The sequence below is a fragment of the Mobula hypostoma genome, chromosome 4, assembly GCF_963921235.1.
Source record: "Mobula hypostoma chromosome 4, sMobHyp1.1, whole genome shotgun sequence".
Taxonomy (NCBI): domain Eukaryota; kingdom Metazoa; phylum Chordata; class Chondrichthyes; order Myliobatiformes; family Myliobatidae; genus Mobula; species Mobula hypostoma.
Window position 1 is genome coordinate 1625651 of NC_086100.1, and position 18584 is coordinate 1644234.

General features: G+C 46.7%; 1 protein-coding gene across 2 annotated transcripts in view; it reads left to right on the top strand.

The window, feature by feature from the left end:
* LOC134345086 (lipoma-preferred partner homolog) overlaps window positions 1-18584 on the top strand; it is a 453573-nt gene that overhangs the window by 59108 nt on the left and 375881 nt on the right. The gene's annotated exons all lie outside the window — the stretch shown is intronic.

Genomic DNA, 18584 nt, shown 5'->3' on the forward strand with positions numbered 1-18584 from the left:
CGACACTGAGCACCGAGCACCATCTCTGCCGAGCGCTTCGACCCAGCCCCGGCCGCCGAGCAACAAGCAAAGCCGAGGACTCGGGGCCTTCCCCTCTGGAGATTCTGGATCACACAGTAGCAGCGGCAGCAAAACAGGCATTTCAGAAGTTTCACCAGATGCTCCTCTGAGCTCTCACGTCTGTCTCCATCAAATCAGGATTGTGCACGGCACCCTACTTGACAGATAACAGATATTCATCACCAGTTACTTTACCCAAGCAGTAAGACTGATCAACACCTCCACCCACTAACTCCACCACTACTTTATTATTTCCCATCTGTCACCTTGTGTACAGTCTGGCATCACTTTATGGACATATATATAATCTATTTTATGTATTTATATTATTGTGTTTTTTTATTATTGCGTGCTTCATCTTATTATGTTTTTTGTGCTGTATTGAATCCAGAGTAACAATTACTTTGTTTTCCTTTACACTTGTGTACAGGAAATGACATTAAACAATCTTGAATCTTGATCAAAGTGTCTGTCCTTGGTCCAGCGGCTGGTGCAGCATTTCCTCTGTACCCATAATGCACTGGAGCATCCTCTGGCAATTCACTCTGTGTGTCTGATGTAAGTGGGTAATAGTGGCTTCACTGCCTCTCAGCTTTGTAATGTCACCAACCCATTATGTTGCAACAATTGAAAGGATTATTTATTAAGGGGATGTGAATGTTCTCCTGTTAGTGCCGCAGTCCTATCAATAAATTACATTGAGGAAGATGTCAGCAGCTGCTGTTAAACACTGATTTTAGCATCACCAAATTCTGGTTTGAGTACTGCTCCCCGTTGCTCTCTGTGGATGTGGAACATTGAGTTCATCTTTCTAATTCTGATCTCTGACTTACACCTGTTGCTGCTCTTTATTGATTTTACACTCCAGTTATTTGGAAGTTGTTAACTCTGTCCAGACCCAATCAGAATCAGAGTCAAGTGTAGTATTACTGACACATGTTGTGAAATGTGTTGTTTTGTGGTAACAGTACATTGCAATGCATAAACAAACTATAGATTACACAAAACAAAAATATGTAAAAAATTAAATAAGTGGTACACAAAGAGAGAAAAAACATAAGAAATAGTGAGTTAGTGTTCATGGGTTCATTGTTCATTTAGAATCTGCTGGTGGAGGAGAAGAAGGTGTTCCTAAGTCGTTGAGTGTGTGCTCCTGTACCTCCTTGATGGTAGCAATGAGAAGAGGGCATGTCCTGGGTGATGGGGATCCTTTATGATAGACACCACCTTTTTGAGGCATTGCCTGTTAAAGATGTCCTCGATGTTGGGGAGGCAAGTGCTCTTGATGGAGCTTTTTCTGATCCTGTACAATGTCAGTTAAGATTATAGATAGATAGATGCTTTATTGATCCCAAAGGAAATTACAGTGTCACAGTAGCATCACAAGTGCACAGATATAAATATTAGAAGATCAGTAGAAAGAATAGAAAATAAGTTAGCACAAGCAATCAAACGGGGAGAGGGGGTCGTAAGCACAAAATAATCTGCAGATGCTGGGGTCAAAGCAACACTCACAACACGCTGGAGGAACTCAGCAGGTCGGGCAGCATCCGTGGAAAAGATCGGTCGACGTTTCGGGCCGGAACCCTTCGTCAGGACTGTAGAGGGAAGGAGCAAATAGGACCTCTTCTCCTTCCCTCTACAGTCCTGACGAAGGGTTCTGGCCCGAAATGTTGACCGATTTTTTCCACGGATGCTGCCTGACCTGCTGAGTTCCTCCAGCGTGTTGTGGGGGGAGGGAGTCATCACTTCCCCGGCTATAGGTTGACTCATTATAGAGTCTGATGGCTGAGGGTAAGAATGGCCTCGTATAGCGCTCTTCAGAGCAGCACAGTTGTCTTGGTCTATTACCGAAAGAGCTCCTCTGTTCAGCCAAGGTGGTAGGCAGTGGGTGAGAAACACTGTCCAGAATTGCTGGGATTTTACGTCGGGTCCTTTGTTCTACCACAGCCGCCAGTGTGCTCAGTTTGACTCCTATAACAGAGCATCCTTTCTAATCAGTTTGTTGAGTCTGTTGGTATCACCTGTGTTGATGCCATTGCCCCAGCATTGAATATTGTACTGGTGACAACAGACTGGTAGAACAAGTGAAGGAGAGGCCTGCATACTCCAAAGGACCTCAGTCTCCTCAGGAGGTAGAAGCAACCCTGGCCCTTTTACACAACCTGTGTTGGTGCTGTACTCAAGTCTGTCACCCAGGTACTTGTCAGTCCTCACCACTAATAGTAACAGGGAACAGTGCAGGCTTAGTCTTTCTAAAGTCCATCACTATCTCCTTTGTTTTACTAATGTTGAGCTGCAGATGATTCAGCTTGCACCATTTGGCAAAGTCCTCCACCAGGGCCCTGTATTCATCCTCTTGTCCCCCTTTATAAACCCAACAATTGCTGATTCATCAGAGAATTTCTTCAGATGACATGCTCAGTGTTATATCTAAAATCTGAGGTATACAGGTAAACAGGAAGGGAGCCAATACAGTCCCCTATGGGCCCCAATGCTGTTTATAGCCATGCCTGACGCACAACTCTAAAGCCGCAAAAACTGTGGTCTGCCAGTCAGGTAGTCCATAATCCAGGATACAATGGAAGTGCCAATCTGCACTGAACAGAGCTTCCCCCCAGCAATGAGGGCTGTGTGATAGAACCATAGAACATTACAGCACAAAAACAGGCCCTTTGGCCCTTCTTGGCTGTGCCGAACCATTTTTCTGCCTCGTCCCACTGACCTGCACCTGGACCAAATCCTTCCATACACCTCTCATCCATGTACCTGTCCAAGTTTTTCTTAAATGTTAAAAGTGAGCCTGCATTTACCACTTCATCTGGCAGCTCACTCCACACTCACACCGTTCTCTGTGTGAAGAAGCCCCCCTTAATGTTCCCTTTAAACTTTTCCCCCTTCACCCTTAACCCATGTCTTCTGTTTTTTTTCTCCCCTAGCCTCAGTGGAAAAAGCCTGCTTGCATTCACTCTATCTAAACCCATCATAATTTTATATACCTCTATCAAATCTCCCCTCATTCTTCTACGCTCCAGAAAATAAAGTCCTAACCTATTCAACCTTTCTCTATAACTCAGTTTCTCAAGTCCCAGCAACATCCTTGTAAACCTTCTCTGCACTGTTTCAACCTTATTAATATCCTTCCTGTAATTTGATACTGAAGGCACTTGAGAAATCAAAAAAACGTGACCCTCACAGCACTGCCCTGCTTATCCAAATGGGAGTAGGCTCTGTTCAGCAGGCAGACGACAGCATCATCGATTCCAATGTACTCCTGGTAGACAAACTGCAGGGGATCGAGGGCTAATCTGACCAGGGGTTGGAAGTGAGCCAGGACCAGCCCTCTAGGGTCTTCATGATGTATGAGGTCAGGGCCCTGGATGGTAGTCATTAACGAGAAAAAATCTGCAGATGCTGGAAATCCAAGCAACACACGCAAAATGCTGGAGGAACTCAGCAGGCCAGGCAGCATCTATGGAGAACAGTACAGTTGACGTTTCAGGCCGAGACCCTTCAGACCACACATGATGTTTTCCACACTGTTGGGACACTTTCCAGGCTGAGACTCAGAATGAAAATGCACTGGACAACTCCACACAGCTGCTCAGCACACTCCTTCAGGACGTTGGGTTCACATTATCCGGTCCCAATGCTTTGCCATGGCCGAGTTTCCCCAAAGCCCTTCTCACCTGCTCAGTAGTGAAGGTGAGTCCATCATGACTTGGAGACTTGGTGGAAATTCGGGGCTGGGGAAATGAAGATTAGGACGAGAGCAATTGATATGTGGAGTTGTGTATGGTAAGTACGGGCCAAGGAAGGGATATAGATAGTGGTAGTCTGTGTTGTCCATCCACTGGGTCCCTGGGCACCTAGAGTGGTGTGCTAACAGGGGTGTGAACGGGAGGGCATTTGTCAAACCTATTGAAAAAAATGGTTTAACTCATTAGCCCATTCACAGCTGCATTCTGAGGATCTACAGTGAGTCTGATTGAAGCCGGTGATGTTCTTCATGCTTTTCCACACCTCCCGTGTGCTACTCTGTCCAAGCTTGTTCTCAAGCTCTTTCCCGAATTCCTCTTTAGCCTCCTTGATCTTCTCCTCTAGCTCCCTCTGCACACGTTTCAATTCCGTCCTGTCCCCGATCTAAAAGCTCTCATGTTGTGGTTGAGAAGAGCCTTCAGATCACTGGTGACCCACGTCCATGGATACACGTTGTATTAAAAGGACAGGCAGAGGGGGTGGCATTGTTCTGTTAGCAAAAAAATGAAGTCGTCATTAGAAAGAAGTGACAAAGATGCTGGAATCATTGTGGATAGAGCTTAGGTATTGCAATGGTAAAAAGACCCTGATGGGAGTTATGTACAGACCTCCAAACAGTTGTAAAGATGTGGTCTACAAATTACAACAGGAGATAGAAAATCATGCCAAAAAGGCAATGTTACAGTAATCATGTGGGACTTCAATATGCAGGGAGATTGGGAAAGTCAGGTTGGTGCTGGATTACAGGAGGGGGAATTTCTAAAGTGCCTATGAGGTGGCTTTTTAGAGCAGCTCATGGTTGAATCTACCAGAGGATCAGATATTCTGGATTGGATGTTGTGCAATGATCAGGAATTGAATGGAGAGCTTAAGGTAAAAGAACCCTTTGGGGAAAATGATCATAATATGATCAAAATCACCCTGAATTTTGAGAGAGAGAAACTAAAGTCAGATGTATCAGTATTACAGTAGAGTAAAGGGAATTATGGAGCCATGAGAGAGGATTTGGCCAGAATTGATTGGGAAAGAACACTGCCAGGGATGATGGCAGAGTCAGCAACGGCTGGAATTTCTGGAAGCAAGTTTGGAAGACACAGGATATACACATCCCAAAGAGGAAGAAGTAATCTAAAGGCAAGATGACACAACCGTGGCTAACAAGAAGTCAAAGTCAACATAGAAGCCAAAGGGAGGGCATATAATAGATCAAAAATCAGTGGGAAGTTAGAGGATTGGGAAACTTTCAAATACCAACAGAAGGCAACTGAAAAGTCATTAAAAAGGTAAAGATGAAATACAAAGGTAAGCTAGCCAATATACTAAAGAGGATACAAAAGCTTCTACAGGTACAAAGAGAGGCGAGAGTGGATTTTGGACTGCTGGAAAACGATGCTAGAGAGATAGTAATGGGGGGACAAGGAAATAGTAGATGAACTGAATAGGTATTTTGGATCAGTCTTCACTGTGGAAGATACTAGCGGTATGGTGGAAATTCCAGGTGTCAGGGGTCATGAAGTGTGTGAAGTTACCATTACCAGGGAGAAGTTTCTTGGGAAGCTGAAAGGTCTGAAGATAGATAAGTCACCTGGACCAGATGGCATACTTCATAGTGTTCTGAAAGAGGTGGCTGAAGAAATTGTGGAGGCATTAGTAATGATTGTTGAAGAATCACTAGAGTTTGGAATGGTTTTGGAAGACTGGAAAATTAAAAATGTTATTCCACTCTTCAAGAAGGAAGAGAGGCAGAAGAAAGGAAATTATAAGCTAGTTAGTCTGATTTCAGTAGTCGGGAAGGTGTTGGAGTCGATTGTTAAGGATATGGTTGGGGGTACTTGGAGGCTGTAAGTGGCTTCCTCGAGGAAAAGTCTTGCTGAGAAATCTGTTAGAATTCTTTGAAGAAATAACAAGCAAGATCAACAAAGGAAAATCGGTTGATGTTGTGCACTTGGATCTTCAGAAGGCCTTTGACAAGGTGCCTCACATGAGGCTGCTTACAAGCTACGTGTCCATGGTATCACAGGGAAGATTCTAGCATGGATAAAGCAAGCAGTGGTTGACTGGGAAGAGGCAAAGAAGGAATAACTCGAGCCTTTTCTGGTTGGCTGTTGATGACTAGTGGTGTTCCATAACTGATTCTTTTTATGTTGTGTTAGTGATTTGGATGATGGAATTGGTGGCTTTGTTGCAACGTTTGCAGATGATACAAAGATCGGTAGAGGGGCAGGTTACTTTGAGGAAGTAGAGAGGCTACAGAAGGATTTAGATGAGGAGAATGGGCAAAGAAATGGCAGATGGAATATAGTGTCAGGAAGTGTATGGTCTTGCACTTTAGTAGAAGAAATGAAAGGGTTGACTACTTAATAAATGGGGAGAAAATACAAAAAACTGAGACACAAAGTGACTCCTTGTGCAAAATTCCCTAAAGGTTAATTTAGAGATTGAAGCTGTGGTGAGGAAGGCAAATGTGATGTTAACATTCAGTTCAAGAGAACAAGAATATAAAAACAAGGATGTAATGCTGAGACTTAGTAAAGCACTGGTGAGGCCTCACTTGAAGTATTATGAGCAGTTTTGGGCCCTTTATCTTGGAAAGGATGTGCTGAAACTGGTGAGAGTTTAAAGGAGTTTTACAAAAATGATTCCAGGATTGAATGGCTTGTCATATGAATAGCGTTTGATGGTTCTGGGCCTGTATTCACTGGAATTCAGAAGAATGGGGGTGACCTAATTGAAACCTATTGAATGGTGAAAGGCCTTGATAGAGTGGATGTGCAGAGGATGTTTCCAGTGGTGGGAGAGTCTCATGCCAGATGACACAGCCTCAGAATAGAGGGCCATCCTTTTAGAAAGGAGATGAGGAGACATTTCTTTAGCCAGAGAGTGGTGAATCTGTGGAATTTGTTGCCACAGGCAGCTGTGTTTATGTTTAAGGCAGAGCTTGATAGTTTCTTGATTGGTCAGGGCATGAAGGGATATGGGGAGAGGGCAGGAGATTGGGGCTGAGAGGAAAGATGGATCAGCTATGATGAAATAACAGAGCAGGCTCGATGGTCCAAAAGGCCTAAATCTGCTCCTCTGAATTTTGGTCTTATGGTCCTCTGCATTCCAGAGGGTGATGTGCCGGGCTTTTGTCGTGCACCTTTCTTCCAGAAAGTGAATGAAAGGAGCAAATGTTCTGCCAAGCACTTTGGGTATGCTATGTTGGCACCAGAATGTGTTGCAAGCCATGCGGGCTGCCCTCAGCACATTCTTAGAATACTGTATAGAACATAGATCAGTACAACTGGACCTTCAGTTCACAATGTTGTGCTGAACCAATCCATTTCCCTCATGTTTATGTGCTTATCTTAAACGTCTCCAATGTATCTTCCTTCACCACCACTCCAGGCAGCACATTTGAGCTACCCACCACTCTGTATAAAAAAATGTGCCCTTCACATCTTCTTTGAAATTGCCCACTCTCACCTTAAATGCATGCCTTCTGGTTTTAGACATTTCAACTGTGGGAGAAAGATACTGCCTGTCTACTCTATCTACGCCTATCATAATCTTATAAACCTCTGTCAGATCTCCCCTCAGCTCTGGCACTCCAAGAGAAAACAACCCAAGTTTGTCTAACCTCTCATTATAGCTCATGGCCTCTGATCCAGGCAGTATCATGGTAAACCTCAAACAGGAGAAAATCTGCAGATGCTGGAAATCCGAGCAACACACACAAAATGCTGGAGGAACTCAGCAGGCCAGGCAGCATCTATGGAAAGGGTACAGTTGACGTTTTGGCTGGAAATGCTGGAGGAACTCTGAGTTCTCCAACATATTGTTTGTATCCTGGTGAACCTGTTCAGTACCCTCTCCAAAACCTGGTCAGCCTTCCTGTGAAGGGATGGCCAGAACTGTGTGCAATCCAGAAGCAGCCGAACTAGAATTTTATAATGATGCAATAGAACTTAATGACTTTTGAACTCAGTTCCTCAACTAATAAAGGCAAGGATACCACATGGCTGCTTAATCTGTATTCTATGTTCTGTCAAGTTTCTGAATGTGAATTCCTGCAAAAATGTCTTAACCTGTATTCTGGGTTGTTCTGCCAAGCATCTGATATGAATTCTTCCAACAGTGTCTGAATTATCTGCTACCACCACCTCTCTGAGTGCAGCCATTGAAAAGAACTTGCCTTTGGTGCCTATGTTGGTTTTCCGTTGTAACTGACAATAATGGGAAACCTGTGGAGGAGAGATGTTAAAGTAGAAAAGCTGTTGTACTGGGGCAGTTCTACTCTCTCGACCTCAGACATACAGGTCCAGTGGTACTAGTAGTTGTCACAGCTGGGGTTTTCCTTGGTTGCAGTGGATGATAGTGACTTCCTTTGCACCTTATCAAGCCTTTTGCTCCCCACCAAGCATTGCAGAGCTGCCTTCCTGGCCGCTGGATCACACTGTTGATCTCATCCACCCAGTTCAATGAAACTGACTTCACATGCTAGGGCTGGCTGTCCCTTTCTCACCAGGGTATGAGGCCGCCGGCTACCCTCACCTGGTTTAGCCCACCTGTCGAAACGATGTACCGAGTTGTAGTTGTTGTCACATGCAAACAGCTACATGGAGCCACAGGTGAGAGCTGAGTGTCCGGTGGGGACCAAAGGTGAGCAAGCTGTCGCAGAAAGGCCATGACAAGCCCCTTCACCAGAGGTGCTACCTCCCTCGACACTCCATACACCCCAATTTGACGGTGTAGAATGTGACTTACTCTTCCCTTTGGTTGGAATGTGTGACTGAGGTTGTGTCAGAGCAAATGGAACTCAAATTCCTGTTGGTGGTAATTTGCAGTCTTTGGACTTTAATAAAGGTACAGTTATTATGTTAGGAGGTGTGGTTGTGTCTGCAGTGAAGTGGGTCATTGGGTTCAGAGTCAGGTTTGTAAACACAAAATACTCTGCAGATGCTGGGGTCAAAGCAACACGCACCACACGCTGGAGGAACTCAGCAGGTAGGGCAGCATCCGGCGTCTTGTCCCAAAACGTTGACTGTTCGTTTCCACGGATGCTGCCCCACCTGCTGAGTTCCTCCAGTGTGTTGTGCGTGTTGAGTTAGGATTGTGTCTGCCTGTCTCTCTGCATTGCTGGGGTTAGTTACCAGCCATAATAATTGTATTTATTTGTGTATTTAGAACTACTGGATGGAGCAGGCTCTTCCAGCCATTTGAGCTGCGCTTCCTAGCAACCCCTAGCTTAATCAATTTACAATGACCAGTTAACCTAGCGGTACGTCTTTGGACTGTGCGAGGAAAGCAGAGCATCTGGAGGAAACCCATGCGGTCATGGGGACGAACGTACAAACATTCTTACAGAGGATGTTGGAATTGAACTCTGAACTCTGATGGCCCGAGCCGTAATAGTGTTGTGCTAACTGCTACCGTGAGTTTCCGCACCCCCGTTGTTGGTTTCTGCTCTAAATTGCCAGATCAGAAATGGCGAATATAAGGGGTTTAATTTTAAGGTGATTAAAGGAAAGTATAGGGGGGATGTCAAAGAGTGGTGGGTTCATGGAATGTGCTGCCAACAGTGGTGGTAGAGGCATTTATAATTTTAATATTGTGAGGAAGATAAAGAATGGTAGGGTGAAGGAACCATGGGTGACAAGTGAGGTGGAAAATCTAGTCAGGTGGAAGAAGGCAGCATACATGTGGTTTAGGAAGCAAGGATCAGATGGGTCTATTGACGAATATAGGGTAGCAAGAAAGGAGCTTATGAAGGGGCTGAGGAGAGCAAGAAGGGGGCATGAGAAGGCCTTGGTGAGTAGGGTAAAGGAAAACCCCAAGGCATTCTTCAATTATGTGAAGAACAAAAGGATGACAGGAGTGAAGGTAGGACCGATTAGAGATAAAGGTGGGAAGATGTGCCTGGAGGCTGTGGAGGTGAGCGAGGTCCTCAATGAATACTTCTCTTCGGTATTCACCAATGAGAGGGAACTTGATGACGGTGAGGACAGTATGAGTGAGGTTGATGTTCCGGAGCATGTTGATATTAAGGGAGAGGAGGTGTTGGAATTGTTAAAATACATTAGGACAGATAAGTCCCCGGGGCCTGACAGAATATTCCCTAGGCTGCTCCACGAGGCAAAGGAAGAGATTACTGAGCCTTTGGCTAGGATCTTCATGTCCTTGTTGTCTACGGGAATGGTACCGGAGGATTGGAGGGAGGCGAATGTTGTCCCCTTGTTCAAAAAAGGTGGTAGGGATAGTATGGGTAATTATAGACCAGTGAGCCTTACATCTGTGGTGGGAAAGCTGTTGGAAAAGATTTTTAGACATAGGATCTATAGGCATTTAGAGAATCATGGTCTGATCAGGGACAGTCAGTATGGCTTTGTGAAGGGCAGATCGTGTCTAACAAGCCTGATAGAGTTCTTTGAGGAGGTGACCAGCCATATAGATGAGGTTAGTGCAGTGGATGTGATCTACATGGATTTTAGTAAGGCATTTGACAAGGTTCCACACGGTAGACTTATTCAGAAAGTCAGAAGGCATGGGATCCAGGGAAGTTTGGCCAGGTGGATTCAGAATTGGCTTGCCTGCAGAAGGCAGAGGGTCATGGTGGAGGGAGTACATTTGGATTGGAGGGTTGTGACTAGTGGTGTCCCACAAAGATTGGTTCAGGGACCTCTACTTTTCGTGATTTTTATTAACGACCTGGATGTGGGGGTAGAAGGGTGGGTTGGCAAGTTTGCAGACGACACAAAGATTGGTGGTGGTGTAGATAGTGTAGAGGATTGTCAAAGATTGCAGAGAGACATTGATAGGATGCAGAAGTGGGCTGAGAAGTGGCAGATAGAGTTCAACCCGGAGAAGTGTGAGGTGGTACACTTTGGAAGGACGAACTCCAAGGCAGAGTACAAAGTAAATGGCAGGATACTTGGTAGTGTGGAAGAGCAGAGGGTACATGTCCACAGATCCCTGAAAGTTGCCTCACAGGTAGATAGGGTAGTTAAGAAAGCTTATGGGTGTTAGCTTTCCTAAGTCGAGGGATAGAATTTAAGAGTCCTGAGGTAATGATGCAGCTCTATAAAACTCTGGTTTGGCCATACTTGGAGTACTGTGTCCAGTTCTGGTCGCCTCACTATAGGAAGGATGTGGAAGCATTGGAAAGGGTACAGAGGAGATGTACCAGGATGCTGCCTGGTTTAGAGAGTATGCATTATGATCAGAGATTAAGGGAGCTAGGGATTTACTCTTTGGAGAGAAGGATGATGAGAGGAGACATGATAGAGGTGTACAAGATAATAAGAGGAATGGACAGTGTGGATATTCAGCACCTCTTCCCCAGGGCACCACTGCTCAGTACAAGAGGACATGGCTTTAAGGTAAGGGGTGGGAAGTTCAAGGGGGATATTAGAGGAAGGTTTTTTACTCAGAGAGTGGTTGGTGCATGGAATGCACTGCCTGAGTCAGTGGTGGAGGCAGATACACTCGTGAAGTTTAAGAGACTACTCGACAGATATATGGAGGCAATTTAAGGTGGTTATTTGGGAGGCAAGGTTTGAAGGTTGGCACAACATTGTGGGCCGAAGGGCCTGTACTGTGCTGTACTATTCTATGTTCTATGTTCTAATTATAGTTCTTAAAAAAAATTGCATTGCAATATACTGCTGCTGCAAAATAACAAATTTCACAAAATATGCCAGTGATATTAAACCCCATTCTGATACTTTAAGGACATTTAAGAGACTCTGAGATAGGCACATGGATAACAGAAAAATGGAGGGCTATGTAGGAGCGATGGATTAGATTGATCCTGGAGTAGGTTAAAAGGTCAGCACATCATCAAGGGTTGAAGGAACTGGACTGTGCAGTAATGGTTTGTGTTTCAGTTACTGTTAGTCTGGTGATAAAGTTTTAATATCAGACATTCCTTATTTTTGTTGATGAGTTTTGTTGAGGCACTCCTGGCTGGCAGATTATCAGCTCAATCTTTAGCTGAAAGTGCTAGCTTCAAAATTCAAAGAAAATTTATCATCAGAGTATATGTATGTCACCTTATACAACCCTGAGATTCATTTTCTTGCAGGCATACTCAATAAATCCATAGTAGAATAAAAACTTACTGGGGTTCTTTGAGGACATTATGAGTGCAGTGGATAGAGGGGAACAGGTGGATGTCGTATACTTGGATTTCCAGAAGGCGTTCGATAAGGTGGTGCACAAGAGACTCATAAATAAGATACGGATGCATGGAGTTGGAGGAAGTGTATTGGCATGGATAGTGGATTGGTTAACTAATAGAAAGCAGACAGTTGGTATAAATGGGTGTTTCTCCGGTTGGCGGTCAGTGGTGAGTGGGGTGCCGCAGGGGTTGGTGCTGGGCCCGCAGCTGTTTACCATTTACATTGATGATTTGGAAGAGGGGATTGAGTGTAGGGTAGCAAAATTTGCTGATGACACTAAACTGAGTGGAAAAGCAAATTGTACAGAGGATGTGGAGAGTCTGCAGAGGGATATAGGTAGGTTAAATAAGTGGGCCAAGGTCTGGCAGATGGAATACAACGTTGGTAAATGCGAGATCATCCACTTTGGAAGGAATAATAGAAGAGCAGATTATTATTTAAATGGTGGAAGATTGCAGCATGCTGTTATGCAGAGAGACTTGGGAGTGCTTGTTCATGAATCGCAAAAAGTTGGCTTGCAGGTACAACAGGTTATTAAGAAGGCAAACAGAATGTTGGCCTTTATTGCTAGAGGGATTGAATTCAAGAGCAGGGAGGTCATGCTGCAACTATACAGAGTACTGGTGAGGCCGCACCTGGAGTACTGTGTGCAGTTCTGGTCTTCATACTTGAGGAAGGATATACTAACTTTGGAGGCAGTGCAGAGGAGGTTCACCAGGTTGATTCCAGGGATGAAGGGGTTAACCTATGAGGAGAGATTGAGTTGCCTGGGACTATACTCTCTGGAATTCAGAAGAATGAGAGGGGATCTTATAGAAACATACAAAATTTTGAAAGGGATAGATAAGATAGAAGTAGGAAAGTTGTTTCCATTGATAGGTGAGACTAGAACTAGGGGATATTGCCTCAAGATTCAGGGGAGAAGATTTAGGACGAAGATGAGGAGAAACTGTTTTTCCCAGAGAGTGGTGAATCTGTGGAATTCTCTGCCCAGGGAAGCAGTTGAGGCTTCCTCACTAAATATATATTTAAGAAACAGTTAAATAGATTTTTACATAGTAAGGGAATTAAGGGATATGGGGAAAAGGCAGGTCGATGGAGCTGAGTTTACGGACAGATCAACTATGATCTTATTGAATGGCGGGGCAGGCTTGATGGGCCGGATGGTCTACTCCTGCTCCTATTTCTTACGTTTGTAATTTTTTTATTATGTAGAAAAATAACCATAAGAATATCAGTAAATGACCACACCAGTGTGCAACAGCCAACAAACAGTGCAAATGGAAAAAGAAAGGAATAATAATAATAATAAATGTAAATAAACAATAACTATCGAGAACATGAGATGAGGAGTACTTGAAAGTGAATCACACAAAATGCTGGAGGACCTCAGCAGGCCAGGCAGCATCTATGGAAAGAAACACCGTCGACATTTTGGGACGAGACCCTTCTGTGGGACTGGAGAAAAAAAGCTGATGAGTAGAGTTAAAAGGTAGGGGTCGGAGAGGGAGAAACACCAGGTGATAGGTAATAGTGGGCGGGAGGGATGAAGTAAAGAGCTGAGAAGTTGTTTGGTGAAAGAGATACAGGGCCAGAGAAGGGGGCATCTGATAGGGGAGGACAGAGGCCATGGAAGAAAGAAAAGGGGAGGAGCACCAGAGGGAGACGATGGGCAGGTAAGGAGATAGGGTGAGAGAGGGAAAAGGGATGCGGAATGGTGAAGGAGAGGGGGCAGACATTACTGGAAGTTCGAGAAGTTAATGTTCATGCCATCAGGTTGGAGGCTACCCAGTGATGGGGCAAGTAAAGTTGAGTGAAGTTATCCCCCCTGGTTGAAGGGCCTTCGGTTCAGGGGTAATAATTGTTCCTGAACCTGGTGGTGTAGGTCTTGAGGCTCCTGTACATCCTTCCTAATGGCAGTGGCGAGAAGAGATCATGGCCTGGGTGGTTGGGGTCCCTGATGGTGGATGCTGTGACAGTATGCTGTGTAGATGTGCTCAATGATGTGGAGGGCTTTGCCTGTGATGGACTAACTCTGTTTTGTTCAAGCGTTTTGGTGTTTCCATATCAGGCTGTGATGCAGCCTGTCAATACACTCTCGACCACACATGTATAGAATTTATCAAAGTTTCAGATGTCATGCTGAATCTTCGCAAACTGCCAAGGAAGTGGAAGTGCTGCCATGCTTTCTTCGTAATTGTACTTACATGCTGGACCTAGATCAGGTTCCTCTGAAATAATAACATGGAGGAATTTAAAGTTGCTGACTCTTTCCACCTCTGATCCCCTGATGAGGACTGGCACATGGACCTGTGGTTTCCTCCTCTGAGGTCAATAATCAGCTCTTTGGTCTTGCTGACGTTGAGTGAGAGGTTGTGTTGTGGCATCACTCAGCTAGATTTTCATTCTCCCTCCTGTATGCTAATTCATCGCCACCTTTGATTCGGCTTATGACAATGGCGTCGCCAGCAAACTTCAACAAGGCATTGGAGCTTTGCTCAGCCACACAGTAATAAGTCACAGTCACGGGACAATTCACAATAACCTAATAACACACTAACTGTTCTGTCTTTGGACTGTTTTTCCCACTCCATCTTCCCTGACCCACAACTTTCTGTCACATCTCCCCCTTCCTGCGCTTTCTTTGCTCATTGCTAACCGGTGTTGGCATTGACTGTGAGGAGAGGAGCAGCTCCCCCTGCAGGCATTCTACAGTACTGCTTCCTCCCGTCGTCCCAGGCCTGTAATCCAGGGAGAGACCTTCACACTCTCCCCTCCTCCCCCTCCCTCCTCCCTCCTCCTCCTCCTCCTCTCCCCCTCTCTCCCTGCAGGCATTCTGCAGTACCGCTTCCCCCCGGTCGTCCCAGGCCTGTAATCCAGGGAGAGACCTTCACACCCTCCCCTCCTCCCTCTCCCTCCTCCCTCCTCCCACCTCCTTCTCCTCTTCTCCCCCTGCAGGCATTCTACAGTAGTGCATTCCCCCCAGTCATCCCAGACCTGTAATCCAGGGAGAGACCTCCACACTCTCTCCCCTCCTCTCCCCTCGATCCTCCCTCCCTCTTCCCTCTCCCCCTCCCCTCTCCCCTCTCCCCCTCTCCTCCTCCCCCTCTCCTCCTCCCCCTCTCCTCCTCCCCCTCTCCTCCTCCCCCTCTCTTCCTCCTCCCATCTCCCCTCTCCCCTCTCCTCCTCCCTCCCTCTACCACTCTCACAGTCTCTCCCCTCCCCTCCCCTTTCCTCCTCTCCTCTTCCCCTCTCCTCCTTTCCTCCTCCCCTCTCCTCCTCTCCTCCTCCCCTCCTCCTCTCCTCCTCCCTCCATCTCCCCTCTCCCTCTCCCCCTCCTCTCCCCTCCTCCCTCCCTCTCTCCTCCTCCCTCCCTCTCCCCTCCTCCCTCCCTCTCCCAATCTCACACTCTCTCCCCTCCCCTCTCTCCTCCTCTCCTCCTCCCTCCCTCTCCCACTCTCCTCTCCTCCTCCCTCCCTCTCCCACTCACCTCTCCTCCTTCCGCCCTCTCCCACTCTCCCCTCTATTCGTCTCCTCCTCCCCTCTCCTCCTCTCCTCCTCCCCCTCCTCCTCTCCTCCTCCCTCCATCTCCCCCTCTTCCTCTCCCCTCTCCTCTCCCCTCCTCCCTCCCTCTCTCCTCCTCCCTCCCTCTCCCAATCTCACACTCTCTCCCCTCCCCTCTCCCCCCTCCTCTCCCCCTCTCCTCCTCCTCTCCTCCTCCCTCCCTCTCCCACTCTCCTCTCCTCCTCCCTCCCTCTCCCACTCACCTCTCCTCCTTCCGCCCTCTCCCACTCTCCCCTCTACTCCTCTCCTCCTCCCCTAACCTCCTCCCTCCCGCTCCCCCTCTCCCCTCTCCCCCTTATTCCTCTCTATTGATGCAGGTGATAAAGAGAGAGAGAGAGCGAGTAGTGGTGGAGAGGAGGAGAGAGCGAGGGGGGGAAGGAACAGTAGGGAGCGGGGGGGAATGACGGTGGAAAGGGAGAAAGAAAGAGAGCTCGGTAGAGGAGGGAGAGGGATGGTGAAGAGAAAGAGGGAGGGGTGAGAGGTGGTGGAGAGGGTGAGAGGGACAGTGTGGAGGGAGAGCGGCGAGGAGAGGGACGGTGAGAGAGTGGGAGATAGACATAGGGAGATAGAGAAGTGGAGAGAGAGGAAGAGAAAGAAAAAGTATAAGGTAGCGAGAGGGAGAGTGGGAGAGTTAGAAGGAAAGCGAGAGTATGAGATGGAGAGGGAGAGGGAGGGAGAGAACGGAGTAGAGAGAGATAGAGAAGAGAGTGGGAGACAGCGAGAGGGAGAGAGGGAGAGTGGAAGATGGAAAAATGAGAGGGAGAGGGAAACTAGGAAACAGAGCAAAAGAGATAGAGAGGGAGAGTGGGAGACGGAGAGAGGGGTTCAGAGGGAGAGAAAGAGAGAACAAGAGTGGGAGACGGGGAGAGGGAGAGAGCAAGGGAGAAGAGATTGTGAGAGAATGTGAGGAGAGCAGGAAATAGAGAGAGAGAGGAGAAAGAGGTAGATTGGGAGGGAGGGAGATGGTAGAGGGAGATAGCAAAGGGAGAGAGCAAGAGACAGAGAGGCAGAGTGGGAAATGGGGGGGGAATGGGAGGGAGAGAGAACAGGGTAGAGGGAGGGAGAGAGCAGAGTAGAGGGGGAGAGAGATGGGAGTGGGGAGAGTGGAAAGCAGAGAGAGGGGAGTGGGAGGGAGAAAATGGGGTAGAAGGAAAGCAAGAGGGGGGAGAGAGATGTAGTGGGAGACAGCGAGAGAAAGAGTGAGGGACTGACTGTGAGATGGAGCAAGAGGAGGCAGAGGGACAAGGAGATGGAGAGAGAAGGAAGAAGAGAGGGAGAGAAGGATTAGGACACAGAGGGAGAGATAGACAGGGAGAGTGGGTGACAGAGAGAGAGAACAGTGGGCGGGAGCAAGAGAGAGAAGGAAGGTGGGAGATGGAGTGAGAGAGAGGGAGAATGGGTGACAGAGAAGGAGAATGCATGACAGAGAGAGGGGGAGTGAGTGACAGAGAGAGAGAGTGACAGAGAGAGAGGGGGAGTGACAGATAGAGGGAGAGTGGGTGATAGAGAGAGAGGGGGAGTGAGTGACAGAGAGAGAGGGGGAGTGACAGATAGAGGGAGAGTGGGTGATAGAGAGAGAGGGGGAGTGAGTGACAGAGAGAGAGGGGGATTGACAGAGAGAGAGATGGGTGACAGATCGATCGAGGGAGAGATAGGGAGAAAGGGAGCTTGGGTGACAGAACGAGAGAGCGTTCAGTTATTTTATGCTGTATCTAATCTTTTGGACTCTCTGTATTTAAATATTTACTAACCAGCTAGACGTTTTATGATCATTTCTCTTTTTAAATAGTGCAGAGATGAAACGTCATGACCAAACTTGCCTTCAGTCTGCAGGCTGGGACTATTTATTGAGAGGGTCAAGCATATGTTGTCAAACAGCAAGAGAGAGAAATGAGAAAATATTTTAAAAGGAATTTGGATTGAATTCAAAATGTAGTTCTTTCTGTTGCAGACTGGCCTGTGCTTTATGTTTGCAATGTGCCCTAGAACAGGGTAGCTGCCAATGGGATGGAGGTGTCTATGGTGGCTGTTGCTGCTCATCAGCTCTCCTTAGTTGATGCTCACTGCATACATGCCTTGTCAGCTAATGAATGGGCTCTGTTTTCACTGAAATCCACTGGAAAATACGCAAGACTTGCTTGGTGTTATGACCAGACCTTGAGAATCTAGTTTGATTGCTCTTTTTGGTAGTTGGTAAAAATTACATCAGTTCCTCTGTGTGAACAATTTTTTTCTACAATATAGAAAATAGAACACAGAACAGTACAACAAAGAAATAGGCCCTTCGGCCCACAATATCGTGCTGAACCAATTAAATTAGTAATCAATTGGCCAACTAAACTAATCTCTTCTACCTACGCAATATCCACAATATCCTACACAAAGGGAGGGAGGGAGGAGAAGATGGTGGCGCGACACAGCTCGCAGCGGCCACTCCGGTGAATGATATCTGTATCTGCCAAGTAGGGTGCTGTGCACAATCCTGATTTGATGGAGACGGACGTGAGAACTTGGAGGAACATCTGGTGAAACCTCTGAAATGCCTGTTTCGCTGCTGCTGCTACTGTGTGGTCCAGAATCTCTGGAGGGGAAGGCCCCAAGTCCTCGGCTTTGCTTGTTGCTTGGCGGTTGGGGTGGGGTCAAAGCGCTCGGCAGGGGATGGTGCTCTGAGAGGCTGTGTCAGAGGGGCAGGTCGGAGGCTCAAAGTTTTTGGACAGACTCAGAGTCAGCTGCGGTCGGGTGCTTCCAAGGGTGCTGCATCGGCAAGTTTGCGGCACTTGGAGGTTCACGGCAGGGAGAGTTCCTCCGTTCAGCCATCTGCGTGAGATGATGAGGCTATCGGGACTTTGAGACTTTTTTTTACCTTGCCCATGGTCTGCTCTTTATCAAATTACAGTATTGCTTTGCACTGTTGTAACTATATGTTATAATTATGTGGTTTTGTCAGTTTTAGTCTTGGTTTGCCCTGTGTTTCTGTGATATCTTTCTGGAGGAACGTTGTATCATTTTTAATGCATGCATTTCTAAATGACAATAAACGAG